This window comes from Ochotona princeps, chromosome 14 (genome assembly GCF_030435755.1).
Source record: "Ochotona princeps isolate mOchPri1 chromosome 14, mOchPri1.hap1, whole genome shotgun sequence".
NCBI classification, from domain to species: domain Eukaryota; kingdom Metazoa; phylum Chordata; class Mammalia; order Lagomorpha; family Ochotonidae; genus Ochotona; species Ochotona princeps.
The window spans coordinates 29,408,048-29,430,571 of record NC_080845.1 but is presented as its reverse complement, the minus strand read 5'-3'; positions in this window follow the sequence as shown (position 1 = coordinate 29,430,571).

The window sequence follows — 22,524 nt, the reverse complement described above, 5'->3', positions numbered from 1 at the left end:
TCATGATTTTCTGTGTTCTGAGATGTCTGTGGTGGGGAAGTGGGAGTGCAGGGGAGGTAGAGAGCAGGTGTGGAGAACTTGCCTATCTGGACTTTGTTCTGCCATCACTCACTACAGGGATTCATCATAGCTTCCACATGGACATCTTTGGTGACCTCTTCACTGTGTGTACTGGTCATGGTTCTCTGGGGATGTGTGTGTGTGTGCACGCACAAGTGTGTGTACACGTGTGTATATGTGAATGGTCCCTGACAAAGGATGATTCAACTTGTGGCCTTTCATCTTTCTGATGGTGTGAGAGCAAAATTTATTCACCAGAAACTGTGCTTTGAGTTTCAGGATTTGATTTTTTCCTGGGCTGGTGTGTATCTCCACTCTCTGGGCCCCACATGATAGCAGGTGGCAGACACAATGGATACAATGGGCAGGGGGATTTGGGGAGGGCCCTGTGTTGCCTGGCCTCACCCTGGCGTTAGAGCAGGTAGTCTGCAACACTACAGAGAGTGAGTTCCAGGCTATTCAAATCACATGGTGTACAGTCGGTGCCCAATACTGAGCAGGAAGTGGCTGTGAGGCAGATAGAGAAGCATATCAGCACCTGGGTTCTGGCCTTCTGGGCCTGACTAGTACCTTCGTGAGCTCTGGCCAAGCAATGCAGCATGGAAATGACATCCAGCAACATCGGGCCCAAAGATATACCACCTCCTTCCTGTCTATGCCCAGAACCTTCATGGCTTAGTTCTCAGCCCAACGTGTCTCATTCCTCAACTCCTCCCAAACAGCTCCCAATTCTAGACCGTGCAGATAAAGTTCATGCCTGCCTATCATGAGCCTGGGTCATGAGGTTCCTCATGGAGACCAGAGACATGGGCCAGGCTACATCTAGGCTCCCAGTCTCATCATTGTTTGTGCTTAGCAGCTGGATCTCAAGCAAGATGCAGCTCAACGTTGCCTCCCAGCATCTGCCTGACAGGTTACCAGTCTCAAATGCCAGTTTCTGAGACAGGGGACCCTATCACCTGGAAACAAGAATCCTCAGGGTCCTGGTGACATGGGCGCACCAAGCGCTGGCTTGGCCAAGATCCCTTCCCAGGGCCTTGGCTCCCCCTGTTCCTCATTGGTATCTTCACTGAGTAAGCTCTTCCCAATGCCCAGGACGTGGGCAGGGCAGGGCTGTGTAGAAGCCTACATGATGATGGAGGATGTGGTTTAGGTGTGTCTCCAGTGAGACTGATATTGCCCTCAACCCTTCCAGGAGCTTGTGCCACTCACGCGGTTGTAGCCACACTGGGGCAGAATTCGTCTTTTATTCTTCCCCTATGCTGAACTTGGGACTTTCGGCCACTGCCACAGCCCCATTGCTTCTGGGACACATTAGACTATTTTATGAGTAGGACTAATAAAGCAGGTGCATTTCAGCAATACCCACCAAAGGTGCTGCATGCTGGGCTTGGGTCCCCAGTGGGAAAGCAAACAAGTCCCCCCCCCCCCCCGCTGGTCTATATCCAGTTGCTTTGTTTTTGCAGCAGCTGCTGTGATGCGTGAGGGACATTGCAGCAAGCAGGTGGGTGAAGGTGAGCTAAGAGACCTGTTGGCACAGCGGGCTCAACTGTCCAGGACGTATAGGAGTGATCAGAAGTCCTGGTAGTCATCTGGCCCACCCAACTCTACAGCAACGCTGGTGGCAGGAAGGCTGTGTGGAGCCTGCCCCCTGTCCGTTCCTTGACCCACAGGAGCTCTCTTTGCTTGTCACAGCCAGCCTGCCAAGGCCAACTCCCAGCCTGTAGAAGTGAGCAGCGAGCTAAGATTCGGCCAGCCCAGCCCCGTGGTTTCAGAAATGAGGCACAGAAGTTTAGGCGTGACTTCAAATGCCAGGACCCAAGGGCTGAGCCTGGGGTAATTGAAAGATAAATAATGCAGTGACCATCTGCCTTCCCAGTGCTTCTCTCCCTACAGCTTCAGTTCCGGCTCTCGATGAACACGAGAAACCTGGATAGTGACTGCTTTTGCCCTGGAGGTATCCTTCCTTCCTCCTCTATTCCTTTCTTTCCTCTTTGTATCTTTTTCTTCCTTCCTCTCTCCATCTTCCCTTTTTTCCCTTCCCTTTCTTTCCTTCCTTTCTCCCTTCCACCCTTCCTTCTTTTCTTCCTCCCTCCCTTTCTCTCTCTCTCTTTCTCTCTCTCTTTATACATATATATGTATAAATATATGTATGTATATATGTGTATAAATATATATATGTATATATATATATATGAAAAAACAAGTTTAACACATTTCAAAATTATTTATACTCAAGACTGCCCAAGACATCTGGACCTTTTTAAAAGTTATTACAATTTTAATAAACAAGATATATTTAAAATATGTAAAACTGAGATTCCATATTGTTAAGATCAGTAACTTGTTAAGTATTCTTTAAGATCATTTCTATATTATGACATTTTTAACCAAGGTACATTTCTAAGAGTTTGGTTCTATTGTTTCCATATGGGTCTCCAAACGACAGACATTTGATGCTTTCTGAAGCCTTCATGGCTATCACGGGAAACATGTGTCCTCCTTTGTGCTTCATGTAGCCTAGACACTGAGCAAACACACATTTAGAGCAGCAGACTGGGAGCGGGGAAACCCAGGCACTGAGGTCACACAGGGGAGCTGACATTTGCCCCGGGACTCTGGCTGGGTGCCCGCCAGGTTACATGCAGGTGTGCAGGGCTCCAAGTGACTCCAAGAGCTGTGCAAGCTGCAGGTATGCAGACAGGTGAACCAAGGGAGGAAGCAGAAATCCCCGGTGCTGTGAGCATGTATTGAGGGTGAGGGGTGCACAGCAGAGGCAGATCCACTCCACTGGGGTAGGCAAGCAGGACTGAGGGAAGGAAGAAGGGCTCAGGGACCCACTGGAGAGCTTGGTCTGAATCTTATAACCAACAGGAGTCAGCCAAGGGCAGCTCGAGTGGCAGGAGCCAGACCAGGAAGGCCCAGGAGTATGGAAAAAGGTACCACATGTCTGGGAGTCCATCTATGTCTGCTTGATAGGACTGGAGCTTCAGATAAATGGACAAAGACAGGACACTGAGACACTGACTGGGGTTACCCAGCAAAGCTGGCCCTGTGCTCCAGGACTCAGACTCACTAGCCATTCTGCAAGCCAAAGACATCCGAATCAACCTGCATCCAATGCCCTGGGATCTGTACCCCTGCGGGGGCCCTCCAAGACTCGCTGCTGTCTGGGCCTCAGAGACCTGGATGAGTCCTACGAGGCTAGACCAGCCTCATTCCAAAATTTGGCCACTCTTGGCTCCTGGATTCAAAAATAAAGCAAAATCCAAACTTCACACTCTGTGAGCTGAGAAGGTGGCCAGCTGGCCAGCCAGCTGCCCAGCCTGGCACCAATGGCTTGTCTTGCACTAGAGCTTGGCACTGGTTAGGAGGATGGCTTGGAAAGTGAGCAAACTGACCTCACTCTCTGATGAGTTTCCAGCCCCATGCCATGGGGGACCCAGCAGAGCGGGTGGCCAGGGCAGGCAGCCCGGGAAATAGAGTAGGTGGTCTGGGCTCAGTACGTTTGCACTAAGTCATGTCTGGGTATTGTTCTGGGGGCACTCAGGCTGCTGGAATAACGTAAAGAAATGGGCATGCGGGCTTGGCGGCGTGGCCTAATGGCTAAGGTCCTCACCTTGATCCCATGTGGCCGCTGGTTCTAATCCCGGCAGCTGTACTTCCTCTCTATCTCTCCTCCTCTCAGTATATCTGACTTTGTAATGAAAATAAAATAAATCTTAAAAAAAAAAAAAAAAGAAATGGGCATGCATGGGTTCTGTGCACCAGGGGAGATAGAGGGGGCACTGGATCAGGCACCTATAGACTGGACGAAGACCTCTGAGTCCATAGATAATGCCCAAGTTAGATACCACGCCATGCCGGGTGGAGGAAAAGCTGGCCCACTGAATGGGGTGAAGGAGCTGGATGGCTCCGGGGATAGAGAGAGGTTGGAGGAGTGAAGACAAGGCCAGGGAGGACAGGATCCAAGCTCTGGTTTGGGTTTCTTGCACGAACCTGGTCTGTGCCTGCTCCTCCGTGGGCCTAGGCTTCCTGAATAATGTGATAGGAGAATCTGTCATCTACCCTGCCTTACAGATAGGGAACTTAAAGACAAATCCGTGAGCCAGAGGCTGTGAAGGGGTTTGGAAATGGTCAAGGTTAGTCAGAGCCTGGTGGAATGCAGCCCATGTCTGCTCCACTAGGATGCAGATCTGGGGGAGGCAGTAAGTTGAGGACGGGGGTGTGTGTGTGGCACTGATGGCTGCATTTCCATCCCACCTATCCAGAAAAAGCATAACAGACCTCAAAATGGTCCAAGAAAGGTGTTAAGATGTACCTAGAGTACTCTTTTGGGTTATTGGATCCTTTCATTAAAAAATGTGTTGCTGATGCCTGTACATTTGTATGGGTTAGAATGTGACATTTCAGGACGAGCGATCAATGCATAGTGATCAAAACAGGCTCATCAACCTTTCTCCCTTGTTGTGACTTGATGATTGGAAGTTTGGGGCTTCTTTCTTCTGCTTGTTTATACAATGTGTCCCACGTTCTGGTGAACCATAGCCTCCCTGTCCTGCTGGATCACATTAGAAACTTAGCCCTGTCATCTAACTCTGATTTGGTGCCTGTTACCCAAACTCTGTGCATCCTTATTTGTAAGGCACACACAAACACATACCACACATACACACACATCTTCCATGCACTGGTTGATTTCCCAAACATGAAGTCAAGAGCTGGCAGATCAATCCAGGTCTCCCACATGGGCAACCTGAGCCATCTTCTGGTGCCTCCCAGGGTGCACATTAGCAGGAACGAGATTTGGGACCAAGTACAGGCATTCTAAATGGTGTCTGAACTCCTGTGCCAAGTGCCTGTCCAATATTTCTTACAACTTAGTAAATTGTAGAAAACTGACAGCAATGCAAATGATTGTTATCTGGAGAAATGCAAATGGATTTTGCTCATTAGAGGTGTAATTGATTATTGTGCTATAGATATTGACAACTTTTTGTCCATTTCAGCTCTCTAAATTGCCTGCATGTGCGGTTCCGTGAATTCGCCCTTGGACTGGTGCTCGCAGCTGATGAATTCCCCCAAGGATGATTTAGATGAAATGTTTAAGACACACATTCACTTTATGGCATATGGGAATCATCATATTCCTTTTCTAGTGCTGCATCACAAATAATCACAAATGTCTTGGCCAGTGCAACATTTGCATGTTAGCTGACATTTGTGTGGCTCTGCCATCTGAACTTGATGTGGTTGGATTTCCTGCTCAGCTCTGCTGACCCAGGCATCAGCTGGTGCACTGCTTTTGGAGACTCCAACATAACAAGCCACTTCTGAACTCATTCAAGTTCATGCCCAAATCCCACGCTTGGAAATTGTTTTCTCCCTAGCCCTCAACGGCTGCCTTTCAGTCCCTGTGCTATATTGTGGACCAGCAGGAGGTTCACTAAGTCTAGGTGAGCTGGCATTCTCTCCAGGCCTGCCATGTAACTGTACTCCTTCACCTGTCAATGTGAGAACACCCACTTTGCCACCATGCACCTGCACTTTATCCTGAACTAGAAAGAAGACACTGTGGTACTAACAGGAGAATTAAGTTCCACATGGAGGCATCAGAAAAATCCTGGAAAGTTTCACATGTGCTAAGACCCCATTCCCTTTTGTCTGTTCAAGGAAAATCCCATCCCCTAACTCATTAAAAAGAACAAGACCGGAAAGAGGCCTCTTTTGGGTCCTAATCATGCTTGGAGGTACTACTTAGCGCCTTTCTCTCTGGCCCACTCACGACACGTATTTGCCTGTGTGGGGTGGCCCATATTCATATATAAAAGCATATGTTCACTCACTCAGTTTTTGTGTGAACCCTACCTGGCTTGTGCACTTCACGGTTGGGGTGGTCCACTCAGAATTCTTCGAGGCCCTGGATGAGAAGTGAACCTGCTCAGGCCCCCTAGCACCCGGAGCCTCTGCTCCATCGCCTGTGCTTATCCAGCCCTGGCTTTCCCCACAGCCAGCAGGAGCGCATCTCACTGGCTTCTGCCCCTGTGACAATCCCAAGAACATGAGAATGCACACTGCTTTTGGAGGGATTACGAACTGATGAAGTCAAGGCCACCAGAATGGTCTCTGTCTTATCATAGAATGTATCTTGACCTCGGAGGTAGCATCAGCTTCACAGCTTCCACTCATGCCAACACGAGGGATGGCACACATGAAGGTTACTGAGGGTTATCTTAGAAGTCTGGCTACCCAAATCATGATTTTATCTTCTTTTAAAAGAGTCTTTTAGCACAATCTACAAAGATCCTCAAAGAATGGGAAGTGACTGGTGGAGATGATAACCTAAAACTCTTCTATCACGGGTCACCCCTTGGTACTGCCCTGTGCTATATGGTGGGATGGTTGCCAGTGCCCAGGCTGAAGTTTGATTCCCAGCCTAACATTACAGAGAGGTAGAGACGAACTCAGGGAAGTGGTTAGGTCTCTGAGGGCTGGGGAAGTGGCAGGGGAGTTAGGTGACTTCCGGGTGTGGACCCAGTCTGGTCCCTCCCTGCAGCCCGTGTCTCCCCTCCACATGTCTTCTCCCACACGTGCCTCCTTGCCCTCCACTTCCCCACCTTGTGGGAAGCAGCATATGGCCCTCTCCAGCAGCCAAGCAGACACTAGCATAGTGCTTAAACCTGCAGAAGCATGAGCCCAGAGGAATTTCCGTTCTTTATCAGGTGCCCAGCTTCGGGGATTTTGTTACAGTAGAAGAAATGGGGCTGGGACACTCCCTCGACCTCAAAGCAACAGCATTTGGCTCCTGGTGGGGGTGGCTGATGTGCTGAGTTTGACTTCCTCTTGCCCCAACCAGACTGGAAATGTCTGCCAAAGCCAACCTTTCTGCTGCTCACACCTGACCTGGACTGCAGATCCTATGGCACCCCGGTAGGTGGGTTGGGATCAGAGAGCCAGGAAATGGCTTCTTCGTCTCCATTCCTCTTTCCTCAGGGACAACAATGAAACCAACACCAGTGACTGCAGGGTCACTGAAGGAAGAGAAGTCCGGCAATCACCACAGTTTGGGCAAGCAGATTCTCCAGGGACTCAAGGGGGTCATCAAAACAACACCCCAAGAGAGTGCCACATGGAAGCTCCTGCAGTGAACAGGAGCTCCACTTCAGAGCCGCTGAGCCTACCATCTAGTCCAACCCCATTGGCTTCTGCCCCACCTTCCCCCACCCAAGCCGACTTCAGCTCCTTTTGCCTCTGCCTCAGTGCGGTCGCACATGCTGTTCCCTTTGCCTGCCATCTCCTCTCAAACACCCCAAAGGAACGTCAGCTCATCCTTCAACACCCAGTTCATCTAGGAGAGCTTCCTTCAGAGGCATCCCTGTATGGCAGTACAAAGGAAGTGGTCCATGAAGGGAGTCAGAAATTTGCTTCTGCCCTGCCTGACCTGCCTGGCCTCAGCCAGATAACATCAGCTCTCTGAGTGTTGGTTTCCATGAGTGTGAAATGTGCAGCATGAGCCTGGGTGATCCAAGCCCATCTTAGTGACAGATGCACAGAATAATAAAAGCAGTGGCCATGAATGGAGGGGTTAGCAGTGTCCTGGACACTACGTGGCTTCCTTACGTGGTTTCCTTTTGTTTCCCAAGTCCAGTGAAGACGGGCTCTATTACCATCCCACTTTACAGAGGGAAAACTGAGGTTAAATAGTTCAAAACTTGTACTCTTAATCACCATGACATACTCCTTCCTCACTGGCACTCAGAAAATTAGCATTGCTTTCCATAACTCTCTCTCCCCTCCCACACCCATTCTCCTGGGGCTGTGTGGCTGTATACTCCTTCCATGGGTCCCTGTTGCCCTTGGATGTGTAAGTGCAGCAGGTGCTTGTTTCCAACCATGCATTTCTACCTCCTGCAGCTGTCAGTGCTGTGTAGGGCACCCAGCAGGCACAGAGAACTCCTATTACTCGAACGCATTAGTGAATCATCTGGAGTCTTTGAAGCAAGTGGCCAGAGCATTCATTTATACCACAGAATTTTGAGGAGCCTCCATAAATAGTAGGAGAATGCTGCCCCATCCACTCCACTCCCGTTCTGCATGCTGTCTCCGCTGGAGCAATGGGCCCCGTGGGAACTCAGCAGCCAGCAGATGAAAACATCAAGGCCTACTCCAGCTTCACACCAGACCCAGGGACTTCACTGAACTCAGATCGGTGCTGACAACACTCCGGGAGGGGCTCTGCCTTGAAGGAGCAGCTGGCAACAGCCAGAAGGAACCCTCAGGGAATCCCGGGGAGGCGGAGCCCTAGAAAGCCTGCACAGCCAAGCAAAGCTCTCCTCAACTCCTCCAGGGACCTCACTTGGGGAAGGAACTGCCAAGGTCACCCGGTGACCCCTGGTATTCTGAACAGAGCCAGAAGAAGGCCCGGGGATTCCCGCGCATCACCGAGCTTCCCCATGTCTTATTGAGCAGTGTTGGGAAGGCCAACAGGGGCAGCTCTGAGAGGGTGAAGTGTGTGAACCCAGCATTCTCCCTCCTCCCTGCTGGCCCTGCCCTGCTGTCTGCTACCACCTGCCGCGGGTAAATCCCGAGTAGTTCAAGGGCTCTGCACACTGGACACATGGTTCACATCAGACCCAGCTTGCCATCAAAACTCCCCACTCGGTTGTTTCTATATTAAATTCTGACTTTTTCCATTAAACCGTGACTATTTTTCTATTCAATTATGATGCTCCCATATTAAATTCTGATTCTGAAAGCAGATAATTTAGTGGTAAAAACAGCTTTCCAAGTGAAACAAATATGGAACATATTTCTTGTGATCTTTTTAATAATGTTCTATTATGAATAGAATTTAGCCCTGATTTTCTTCCATATATATCGTCTGATGTACCACGCAGCTCAGTTTGTAGGCCAAAGCACCTTGGAGCTTCGCCTTCCAGCTCAGGCTTGGAATGACATTTTCTATGCTTGCTTACTTTACAGTGCAATGAACTGTCGCTTCAAGGAAAATGTTAAGTGTGTTTAGTTATGGAGCACGTATCACAGCCAAGGCTCCAGGGTAGGTATCTTCTAAACCACAGAAATGAATAACACCCGGGTCTCCCCTCACTCCTTAAGTAACTCATGGCTAGAGAGTAAAGTCATTGACCAATTATTTGAAACAAGATGGTAAAAGGGAAATAAGGCTAAGATTCATGCAAGAAATGGTTTAACTACATCAATCTTTGAAGCGTTCAAGAGGCAAACTACATTATAAAGAAGGCAAAAGCATACACGACCATGAAGGAAAGCATTTGCAACACTTAGTGCATACTCAAAGTTCATGGTACTAATGGAGAAAGCACATTCTAAAACTTGATAAAAAAGACAAATGGCTGAATGGCAAATGTACAGAAGACAAACTAGAAACTTAATGAATTGAAAAGATACAGAGACCAGTATTGGGATTAAGCTGCCATTTGCAGAGCATGCATTCCATATGCCAGTTCAAGGCCCAGCTGCACCACTTCTGATCCAACTCCCTGCTGATGTACCTGGGAAAGCAGCAGAAGATGGACTAGGTCCTTATGCCTCCTGGCTTCAGATCAGCTTAGCTCTAGCTGTTGCAGCCATGTGGGAGATCCAAAAGAACCTTCTGGTTCCTGGCTTTGGCCTGGCTTAGCCCAGACCTGGAAGCTGTAGCCATCTGGGGAGTGAACTAGCAGATGGAAGACCTGTGTTTGTGTCTCTGTAACTCTAGTTTTTCAAATAAATAAGTAAATCTTTTTTTTTTAAGATTTTAAAAGAATGTCCATCTGAGCACCTCTATTGTTCCATCGGAGACTTGGGTATATTGCATACATGGTTGTTACCAACATGCTTGCATTTATTTCTGTCACCTTATGTAGTATCTTAAGTTTACCAGGTGTTTCTGTTTGGCCTGTCAGTATGATTCAATTTTCTTTACTATGAGTTTCCCTTCCTCTCATTAAGTGAGAACACACAGTTCCACTTTTATTCTTCCTGGCTACCCTGGAATATTTAATATGCAAATTGGGTGGCACAGGTGTCCCTTGGTCTCCACAGCACTGGATTACAGAACACCCACAGGAGTACTAAAATCCACAGATGCTCAAGTCCCTTATATCAAATGGGTTCATATTTACATTCAACCTATGGACATCTTTCTATATACTTAAAATAATTTCTAGGTAACATATAGCATCTTGCAATAAAATTGAAATAGTTGTCATACTTTATTATTTGGGAAATAACAGTCAATTTGTCTGCACATACTCAATAAAGACACCAAAAGATTTCAGTCCACAGTGGGCTGAGTCTGGGCACGTGGAACGCCAGGATGTGGGGGATCAGAGGTGTCGTGTTGGTCATTGGCTGTGCTTCCTTTCAAAGCAATGCCAGGACTTCAGAACACTTTGATTTTCTGCTGTCTTAGGCACTGCCAGTAATGGCACTTCGTTTTATATTCTTATATTAGAATTAGTATCCTAATTCGTTCAATGAACTTTTAAATCTAACAATGAATTAACTATTTTTTCTTGACAGTTTTGGGCTTTTACTCCTGCCTTCTGAGTTTGAATTTCTTTCTCCTAAAGTACAGCATCATTCCCCCACAAAGGGTTTATTCATGGTAAACCTTCTTAGTATTTGAAAACCATTTTCTTCCAACTCCATTTATAGTCTAATGGGGTCAGGGTGTTGTTTTTTATTTTCTGTTTAGTGGGTGAATAAGTTACAGAATTCCAGAGTAATCTCAAGAAATAAAAACTGTGGGGGGACCTTTTCCACTAACCCTACCTTATAAGACATGCTAAGGGGAGTTCAAATTCGAAATAAAAGGACACTAATAACATGCAAACATATGAAAGTATAAAACTCACTAAGAGGGTAATAGAGTAGAATCCAGAAAAATTTGATACTGCATTAATAACTTTGGACTCTTGTGTTATAAATGCTAAAACATAAATTCACTAAGATTATTATTACTATAATAATGTGATAATGGGTATGTGATAGATAAGAAATACAAATTGTGACATCAGTATTATGATATATGGAGAGAAATCAGCGTAGATTTTGTGAGGTGAAATTTAAGTTGCTATCAGCTTAAAATTAGCTGTCATGACTCTATGTTATATGCAAGCCTCGTAGCACTCACAAAGAAAAAGACATGGCGCAGAGGAAGATCAGAACAAATAAACCACAAAAAACAATAGTAGAAAGTCCTTATCTGTCAATGATTACTTCATTATTTTTTTTGAATAATAAAAGAAAAAATAGAAGTCAATACCTCTGATTAGCAGCTAGTGTTGTCACGCAGTGGGTTAAGCTACCATCTGCAGCACTGGCATCCCCTGTGAGTCCTGACTGCTCCGCTTCCAACCCTGCTCCTTGCTAATGCATCTAGCAAATCAGCAGAAAGCAGCCCAAGTCCTTGGGCCCCTGAACACAGGAGACCTGGAAGAAGCTCCTGCCTCCTGGCTTCAGATCAGCTCAGGTCTAGCTGTTGCAGACTGCAGAGACAACGCATGGATTGGAAGTATTTGTAAACCATACAACTGACAAGTTAATTTGACAGCAGGAAGCAGCACCATTTAGAAACGGAGGCCATTCTCAATAGAAGTCACACAGATGACCAAAAGATGGATAAAAATATGCTTGACATCGTCAGGGAAGTGTGAATGAAAACCACATGGGCTATTGCTTCTCACCTGCTGCAATGGCTGCTATCAGAAAGAACAAGTGCTAATCAGGATGTGGGGGAGGGATGATTGTACTGGGCCCACCCATCAGACATACAGACTACTCCTCCTCTCCCAATTTTTTAAGGCTTTTTTTTTTTTAAATTAAAAAGGTGGGTCTATGGAGAGATGGAGAGACAGAAAGATCTTCCATCTGCTGGTTCATTCCCCAAGTGGCTGCAATGGCCAGAGCTAAGCTGATCCTAAGTCAGGAGTCAGGAACCCCTTCTGGGTCTCCTACGCGGATGCAGGGTCCCAAGGCTTTGGAGTATCCTCTACTACTTTCCCAGGCCACAGGCAGAGAGCTGGATGGGAAGTGGAGCAGCCAGGACACAAACTGGCACCTATATGGGATCCCGGCACTTGAAGGTTAAGAATTGTGCTGGGACCCTGTCTTAACATTCTTAACCACACTTGCCAAGGAACTTTTGCCAGGTTACAATAAGAGATTCCCAGATTCCAGAAACTAGGATATGGATGACGTTGGGGACATCATTCTGTCCGTAAGTATTCCAACCCGTGATGAGAAGATTTAAACAATGGTCCTAAAAGGGATGAGAGTGGTGGTCCTGGCATTGCTGGGAAAGCTAGGGAGAGGGAAGACCAAAACTTGCGGGGAGTGCATTTGAAAAAGCTTACCAGCGGGAGAGTAGGCAGGAGTAGGCTGGCTGTGAGAGGAGGGGAAAATAGTTGTCCATCTGATGATGAGAGTTGTCAACACCAGGCAAATGTCTTTGTGGTGCCTGGGAAGGACATGAGAAAGATGGAGGCATGCACGCTCTGGGAAAGCAGGCTCAACGGCAGAGTGGACAGGGAACGACCAGGCAGCTCTCCTAGCACTTGCCAGCCCACTGAACTTGGCCCTGAACAGACATGAGACTGGGACAGAAGAAGGAACATGCAGCTTCCAGTCATTTGGATTTCTCTTCCTGGGTCTTAAACCTATCATCCCAGGAGCCAGCTGGGCCACTTTTTAAGTGAGTGACGCTGGTGTCAATAGGCAGAGCAGCTCGCTGTGGTGCCCACACCACAACTCTCTGCAGCAGAGGGGGAGGGAGCTGATGCTCAGCTTCCTGCCTCCTGGTGGCCCTAGCAGGTGTTCTGACTTGCCAGGGTAGCTACTGTCATGGTTAATTGTAAGAAGAGCTGCTCATGGGCATCATGGTCATGTCCGTTGCTAGGATGGTCACTTCTGGCTGGACTGAGATGGGCTTAAAGCATTCTCTGCCTCCTGGCATTTTGCAATTGCCTCAATTCCTGCTCATCTCCCAAACCTGCTTCCCATCGATTCTATGAATCCCATGATCCTTCCCATATCCTTCAGATGTTTGCTGAAGACTTGCTTTCTTTAGCTTGCAATGTGCGACCCAGACGGAGTCAGTGCCTCTTGCCATGAACCTTGGCCAAACAAGAGTTGTTTCTTTCACACTACATGAGGCAGCACTGCAAAGCCCTTAAATGAGCCACATCTTTCAGGGAGAAGCACAGGCACCTCCACTGGAGGCAGTCAGGCCTCTTTCTGGATGGCAATATAGACTGACCCCTGAAATTCCCACAACCCAGGGACGTTGCCCCTCTGACCAGGTGTCATCAGTGAAGATGTCCCAAAGGGCCTGCCCCATGAGCCCTTGTCAGAAAACCTCATTGGTGCAACTCCCAGGTGCTGGTCATGGTTCAGGCACAAAGTGCACCCGTACAAGGCTTCATTGCCAACCACTGATTTCTGAGACTATCAAATAGTTATGCCCAAGCCTGTGTTGCAGAGAGACCTGGAAAAGAACTTTGCAGACTGCAAAAATAACTGCAGACATGTGGAAGTTGAATCACGTTGCTCACAGCTCCTCAATATCAAGTCGAGTAATAGATTCCTTCTGTGTGATTGAGTTCTAGAAAAATACTGTCTGCGCCAAGAGAACGAGCATGTGGTCCCTGCTCTCAGGAGTGGAAGATGATAGCTGTGGTGGGCAGGGCTCATTGATAGCAAGTGATGGAGACCTGGGCTGAAAGAATTTAAGCCTGAAGGAAAGGGGGTGGAGAGGTGTTACTGGCTCATGGAAACAGGAGAGAGCCGGAACCAGGCTTAATAGCAACGGCTGGAGGTGGGGAGCAGTTAACCCTGGGAGCATCCCTGTCCTTTTCTCACCCATGGCCTTGCTCTCTGTCTGCACCTGCCCTCTGCATAGACTGGAGAACAGGTTGCATACCCTGCAACTCCCCTCAGCTAGGTCACCGTGGAAGACCAAGGATCTTTTCCTCCAGCTGCCCACGAAAACCCCATAGATGGAGCTCAGATCTTTGAGCCTGAATCAGAGCATGTAGCTCAGGAGTCTGTGTCTGACATGGAGTCCCTGGAGCTAATTATGTGCCAGAACATGGATGCAATGGTTACAGCTCCAGAAGCCCTGCTAAGCAATGGAGCCTGCTTAGGGAATGAAAGCTACCTATGGTGGAGGAGCAAAACAGAAGGAGCCTAGGTCTCCGATGCTGTCTCTCTTCCCTACCAGCTCCAAACTGTTTCAGGAGAAAGAAAAACATGCTTCTATAAGTCCCAATTGTGGAGTTTTTACTTGCAACAAGAGAGAATCTTAAGTGATATTCAAGTTAGGCAGAGAACATCTGTTGGTAGAGAAAGGGACTGGAAGAGAAAAGCATGCCAAGCAACGTGAAGCAGCAGCGAGCAGCAGGGTCACCGCCCCGTTTCCTGCCCTTGGGAGCCTCTCGGCTGACCCTTGGTGTCCTCCCACCTCATTCTGTGTGATCACCTCTGTTTTTGATCTTGGGGTAACACCACTGCTTCTCCAAGCTGGAAGGGGCATAAAATGGAGACCCCCTTTCCAACACATGTTCCTTAAAGTCCTAGTCCCCACCAGCTCTGGAGAAAAAGTGGATCCAGGGCCACTAAATCCTGGGTGCCACCCACTATCCCCTCAGGGATTCCTGGAAAAGCCTTCTTGTTAAAGAAATCTAATGAGTTTTCCACAATAGAGCTACCTCCGCACCAGCACCACCACCCTGCCCGCCTGCCCCTCCCCCCAGCCCACTCCCCACACAGACCTATTTTGCTATAGAAACCACCTTTCTCCCTATATGGCACCTGTTAATATCCCAGAAGGAAAAGATGCCTTTGGGGGCTGGGGGGCGATCAGAGTAGATTCAAACTTTGCAATAACAGTAGCCATGACCTTGGAAGCAGTGAACAGGTGTAACCACAGCATTTCCCCCTGCCACGAAGGCCAGATTGAGGCTGGTTGTACCTGGAAAATGAGGTGCTAGGTGTGGCCACAGCTCCCTTGTCCCTGTGTGACCTTTGTATACGAGGACAACTTGCTCCATTTAGCTTGCTTCTGGAACCTTGTAGGCAGCTCTGGGTCTGCTTTTTTCTTTTTCTTTCTTTTCTTTCTTTTTTTTTTTTTTAAGAATCAGTAATCATTTACTTCCTAATCAGTAAGCATTTACTTTGTTCTGTGACTCGTCTTCTCAAATAAGTAAATAAGTAAATAAATCTCTAAAAATAAGTAAACAAAAGGTTGGAGCCTATGACCAGCATCTGCTGCTTTTCAGGTGCCTTGGCAGGGAGCTAGATTGGAAGTGGAACAGCTCTGACTTGAACCTATGCTCATATGGGATACTGGGATCATAAGCAGTAGTTTAATCTACTGAGCCACAATGCCAGCCCCTCAAACCTACCTTTAACTTATAAACGAGGAATAACACGAGACTGAAAGTGAGATGTCCACATTAGCCCAGAGAGCAGCCATAGTCTTGGCCCAATGGAGGTCCCCCTCCCCACCACAGATTACAACCTCCAGCTCCTGAGACACAGGAGCCACTCCCATCCCCCATTGCCACCCCCAGCTCTTGAATCTAGGCCCAATACCAACTGGTACAGCTAAAGTCAAGGAGTAAGTCCTGTACCCTATTCTACATCCCGTGTGGGAGAAAGTTTCCAGTCCTCCAGTTCCTGGTCAAGGAGCTCAGCTCTGCACTACTGGCAGACATGTCCCCTGCAAACTGACAGATCAGGACCTTCCAGAGGGAGGCATTGCGAACAGGCCGAGCAGAAGTTCCCCAGACAGCCCATCTGCCTGGGGCACAGTTGCTTTCCTTCTGTCGCCAAGACAGCAGCAGGTGCATGCTGCTGCTTCTCCAATGCAAATCTTCTCCTGCCACCTCCTGATACCCAGGACCTCCGCCTCCACCCTAGATGCAGCTTGGGTTGGTCTGAAAGCCACCGAGCTACACTCTCACAGCTGCACACTGGGCCTGTGTAACCTCTAAACGGTGCCTTTGACTTCCTTGGACTTTGGAGATGGTGGGTTAGTTGGAGCTCAGGTTTGAGTTCCAGCAGCACCACTTCCAATCCAGCACCCTACTAAAGCACCTGAGAAAGCAGCAGAGGATGGCCCAAGTGCTTAGACTTCTGCACCCATGTGGGAGACCTGGATGGCTCCTGACTTTGGCCTGGCCCAGTCCTGGCCATTGCAGCCATCCCCAGGGTGAATCAGTGAATGGAAGATTCTCTCTCTCTCTCTCTCTCTCTCTCTCTCTCTCTCTTTCTCTTTCTCTCTCCCTTCCTATTTTTCTATAACTCTTGGTCAGGTTCCCACTGCAGCATACCCACAGCATTCCAGCAAAATCATGAAAAATGAAATTCAAACATAAGTTTATTTTGGTGCAGAAAGTTTTGAAGTCGATGCAGTTTTGCATGCTACACATTTTCCTTGAACTTATTGAAGCTACCTCATAGGCATGAATTGCAAAAAATTTTGCACCACAATAAGGTTACCTTTTTATATTATGTATTTATGTATTTGAGAGGTAGAAAAAACAGAAAGGCAGGGAAGAAAAAGAGAGATCCCATCTGCTGGGTCACTTCCCCCAAATGACTGTGACAACTGGGGCTGGACCAGGATCCAAGCCAGGAGACGAAACTCAGTTGGAGTCTCCCGTGTGGGAGGCAGGGGTCCACCTGCTGGAGCCATCAATTGCTGCCTCCCCAGGTCTGCACTGGCAGGAAGCTGGAGTCAGCTACTGGGGCTAGGCATTGAGCCTAGGTTGCATGATGTGGGGTCAGGTATCTTTTACTATTAGCCACCTACCTGTTCCTATAAGCTTGTTTTTATAATTGCATTTCCCACGAAACTTTTGAAGGACCTTATTCCTTTTGTCTTGCCTCCCCTGCCTGTTTCCAGTGCCTTTCAATTCTTCCAAGTCAAGTCTCCTCCCCTCTGAGTCAATTTGTCATCAACAGGGGATTTTCTCTCTTTTTCCATTGTGGGTATAAGATGTCAGCCTCTGCAACTGAACTGAACACGGTAGTCATAGCACACTCCTGGGAGGCAACCTGGGACTCTACTGTGTTGAGCTTAAGCAGTTAATTCTTGGCGACGATTTCTGGGAACTCTATTTTCGGGGGAGTTAGGGTTCTGTTTGAGGGTTTCCGGGAACGTGCTTCTAAGCCTTTCTGTACAAGATGATTCTGGACCAAGTACAACTCCTCTCACCACGGGGGTTTCCAGAACAAAGAGAAGAATGATTCCCAAGCTGGATTTGTTTCGTGTCATCCAGAGTGGCAGAAAGCCATGGAGAGAGGAGGGAAAGGGGAAATAAAGGTAGACACGCACACACACACACACACACACACACATGCACACACACACACAAGTGTGGAAAGATAAAGGCTGAAGTGTGAGGAGCGTGAGAGAGATCTGACCTGGAGTTTTCAATTGCGTCCGCAGCAGTTAGAGGCAGCCTGGGCTAGAAGAGCCACAGGTAATAGGACTGCAGCTTCCATGGGAGGTTTCCTTGCTTTTCTGGCAGGTTTGGCTGCTGCAGGAGAGAGCAAGCCTACAAGTACGTGTGGCTGGCCTGGCTTTCTGCCCAAACCCCCAGCCTTGCCAATCAACCCAGACATGGCCAGGGGAGCCAGGTCAGGCACTCCGGTCTCCCATAGTGCTGCTGGTCGCCTGTGTGGAGCCCTCTGCCCATCACAGCACTGTCCGAGGCCCCAAATGCGAATGTGACCAGAGGATCCTGCCCTTAGCTGGTGAGACCAAAGCACCTCACTGCACACCTGCCTGCCTGGCCCATCCCTCTTTAGGAGCCCCCTCCCCGCCAGGCAGGGAGCCCAGACCCTTAGAGGCCATTTAATGGATGCTGCATGCTAACCTGGCAAAAGCTCTGAGAAGTCTTGCAAAGAGGTAGTAGCTTTCGTGTGTAACTGATCCAGTATCTCTTTCCCGTGGGGTGCCCATCCTCCCAGTGGGAGTCATGAAGCCCTGTATTGGTGGACATGAGGGCCAGGCCAGCCCCTGCAGCCCCCGGCGTGGAGGTTGGAGAGAGAGTCTGGTGAGACTGTGGAGCCACAGAGCCGAGTGTGAGACCTAGAACAGAATGAACAAATGAGAGAATTAATGAAATCATGCCATTTTTAGCCCAGGCTGAGCCTGGGAACAGGAACTGTGCGCCAAACGCTCTTTTCCAGGGCAATTAAGTCTGCAGCCAATTCATGGCTTTGTTAAGACACAAAGTGTTTTGTTCCTCCCTCTCACTGCCCCCCTCCACCCCACCTCCAGCCTGTACACCAGTTAGGAACTGGCAGGCCCAGAGCAGATCTGTCTAACATATGTGTTTTGTTTGGCTAACACTGGAGGTTGTTTATTATTATTATTATTATTATTATTATTATTATTATTATTATGCAATGCTATTAGGTAGGGCCCAAGCTCCTCTGGGCAGCCCAGCTCTGCCCATCCCTGTCCTGGCCCCTGCTGGGCTGCTGAAACCTTTGTGTTGGTCAATCTGGCTTGAGGCCTTCACAGGAAGTAGATCTTGCAATTCTGCCTGTGAACATCACGACTGTATTTGGAAACGGATCTGCCCAGACGAGAAATCACATGCAACTCTTAAACCTTAGACCATTTGCAATGAAATATGTATGCAGTCAAACACAGCACTGGGCCCCAGGACACAGAAGGCAGTTCCCTGAGCCAACAGTGACAAGGAGCTGGGGACAGTCCCAGCCGTCTGCTCATCTTCCCCAGGCGCCTCCAACTGGTGCCAGAGAGCCTGTGCAAACCCACATGGCTGGGCTCTGCCCCTCAGCTGCCCCTTGCACCCCTGCTGCCCTAGCTTCTGGGTGGGGGAAATCTGTGTATGGGGGCCCCAAAGTCTGCATTCCTCACGAGTTCCTGGGTGATGCTGTACAGTTTACAGCACTCTTTCACAGCCATCCCATAGCAAACCCCAATGGCCAGTGTGCAGTGGGTCAACATCTGAGGATGGGTAGGCTCAGAAGGGTTGCCCAATGACTCTAGGTCACACAGCTTGGTGACTTTTCCCGCACCTACAGTTCAGGATGTAGCTGAAAGGGGGCTGTCCTTTCTGTCTAGACCAAGGGCTTGGACCAGTGGGTGGCACTTTATGCTAGAGAGAGAGAGAGAGAGAAAGACAGAGAGAGAGAGAGAGAGAGAGAGAGAGAAAGACTTCTGCCCCCAGGGCAACACCACACCCACATGGGGGTGGGGGCAGCTCTCAGCTCCACACCACGTGGCTCTGCATGGACCAGAAGGTAGAGGACCCAAGGGTACCCAGCATCCCCCATTCCCTGATTTTTTGCTGCCCCAGTAGCCCCAGGCAGGGTACGAAGGCATAGAGTGGTCCCATTCAGTAGAATGAAGTTAGCCCTTGCTGCATTTCCCTGCAAGCTGCCGGCATGGAGTGAGAGACAGGCGCAGACTGGAGCCCCCAGGAAGGGTACGGGGGGAGCACAGACCATATGGAGCAAGAGTGACAGAATTTGGCAGCGTAGCCTCCGCAGATGGGCCTACTTAAGTCCAGACGCAAGCCGAGGCCAAGGACGGAATCATCCCTCTAGCAAACTGCTTGTTTCCAAACACGTCTTTTGAAGAATGTGGAGCTGCTCTGAGCGGCTATCAGGAGCCCCTGCTGGAAAAAAGGAGAGACAGACAGCTGAGGAGGAAGGGATCCCACTCAAAGTCAGGGCCTGCCAACAGGGGTTCAAACAACATGTGGGGTGCTCCATGGGGCATGCACACAGGGCCGGAAGACAGGCTGCAGCATGGCCTGGCAGGACCCTGGAGGCCTCAGGGCTGCTCAAACTTTCTCCTGATGACAAATCCCAGGGCTGTCCCATGCACACTCAGTAGCAAATTGGGCAGAGTCAAGCAAGGGGCCACTACCCATGGCCCACGGCCCACCCAAGCATAGGAGCTCTCTCTTGGGGGTGAGATCTCCCCACTTGCTCTCCTTAGTCACAACTGCACTTTCCCCAGATGAGAGACATTCAGCAAGCCCCTGCCAGTTGTGGTCTTGGTCTTCCCTCCTATGCAATGGGGCTGGTTGGTGATGTTAACTATGCCCTGGGCAGGCAAGCCACATGCCTGTCAACTAGCTGCCCCTGACCTGGGAAGGGATGGCAAAACCTTTGCCAGAGGTCACAGAAGGCCAAGGCCATTCAGTTAATGTCCAGCACCTAACAGAGAACAGGTGCATATTGTCTTCAGTATGCTCTTGCTGGCTCCTGCTTTGCAGACAGCACATTTGCTGCCTGGACCAAACTTGTGGCATCATTATCCCTGCTTAGGGCTCAGTGTTATCCCTGAGGAAACCTGGGACCCTGTTGGTATCCCCCAGCTCCTGGGAGTGATGACCGAGTCCTCAATGCAGAGCCAGCCTCACAGGGTCCCTGATGTCATCTCACCCAGAGTCACAACAGCAGCAACACAAATCCAGAGGGCCTACTCTGTGCCACGCATGTGTTGGGTGAATTAACAATTATCTGGAATTTTCCTTCTGGCTTTCCAACAAGTCCAGGTGAGGAAACTGAGGATGGATTTGCACAAGGTCACGTGGCCTGCAAGTGGAGAAGTCCTGATGAGAGCTGGGTTTTCTCCAGCCCCTCTCTGTGACCTATGTCCACAACACTTTCTGATTTACAGAGCTTTCTTTCCCATGATCTCTGCTCTCCACTCAGTCCCTCAGGCTAAGCACTAGTAGCATTAGCCCATTTATTCCGATGGGAGCACGGAATTCAGAGCAAGGAGTCAATTGTCTCAGATCAGCATGTGTATGTGTTATCTATGGCTGTACGACACGTTAACCCAACACATGGGGCTTGAAGAGGTGCACATGTGGGTTAGTTTCTGATGTCTGCAGGTCAGGGATCTGGCATGACTTAACCGCCCCTTTGACTCCATGATTTCTTGGGAGGCTTTGGTGCTGCAGCCTCCTTGGTAGACGTGACTGGAATGGCTCTGATTTTAGTCAGCTTCATGTGGTTGTCAGCAAGAGCTTCAGTCTCACGTTGTAGGACTTAGGGCCCTAGCTCCTTTGATGGCCATTCCTTGTCCTGTGGGCCTTTGCATCAGTGGTGGATCTCTTTGCCAAAGGGTGCTGGAGGGGACAGAGAGTGGGAGGAGAGATAGCAAGAAGGGAGCAACAGGGGCCATGTCCATGGTGCACTAGGTTAAGCCACTACCTGCTGGCTTGATTCCCAGCTGCTCCTCTTCCAATCCAGCTCTCTACTGATGCACCTGGGAAAGCAGGTAAAGATGGGCCAAGGCCTTGGGCTTCTGCCACCTATGTGGGAGACCCAGGTTGAGTTCTGGACTCCTGGCTTCTGCCTGACCCAGCTCCGTCTGTTGCAAGCAGTTGGGGAATAAACCAGCAGATGGAAGATCTGTGTGTGTGTATTACCCTGCCTTTCAAATAAATAAAATAAACCTTTAAAAATAATCTTTTTAAAAAGAAGGAAGTCAGAATCTTTGGAGCTAGCCATGGAAGTGATATTCCTGTCTCACTGGCCATGTAATAGCCCCTAGAAACAAGTCACTAGATCCGCCTCCAGAAGGAACTGGCCAGGGGATGTGGTCCCTAGCAGGTAAGGCTAATGCTGACCACAGCAGGAAGCCCAAGGCTGGCTCTTTCCTCCTGGCCCCTGGGGAGGCAGCAGCGGCCTTCTGCCACTCGCCAGCGCCAGCACACTGTGATGAGGCTCTCAGGAGCTGGGGGGTAGGGAGGGAGGCTATTTTAATAACACCACCACCCTAGGGAAGTCTGTGCTGTGCTCTGTGTAGATCTGTTCCCTTTTTACTGCCAGTCCTATCCTTAAATCAAAGCCACTGGCTGCATGAGGGCCCCGGCCCGGATGGGAGGGAAGGGAATTTATGAGCGGACCACATCCGGAAATGTCACATAAAGGAGTCGCACCCAGACAGCAATGTCAATGGGCAGGCCCTGGCGGACGGCAGCCAAGGCCCACATCGTCACAGCCCCTGCCTTTATGAAAACCCTTCATCATCCAGGCCCTGTGCCTACCCCAGCCGCTCCTTGGTGTCACCTGCGATGCACCCTTCCCCCTCCCACCCCCACCAGAGCTCAGGCCTCCTGCATCTGCCTTCAGACACCTGCCGTGCTAGGACTGTGTCCTCTGTCCTCCCAGGCTGTTTCTCCTTCTCGCTTTGGGCTCCAACTACACCAACATTCTTTTTCCATGCTTTGTCCAAGCCATCTCCTCTCTAGCAATTGTCCTCACAATATTTCTACTCCCTGAAGGACAAGTGTGGGGTCTTCAGGCCCCCGAAATTCTACTTAATTTTTTCTAGGAGGTGCACAGCAATGTTGGGAGGATGGGGCCAGGTCAGATGACTTTTAGGATGGAGAAAACAGCAATATCCCTAACCCATGCACAGGTGGATCAGCA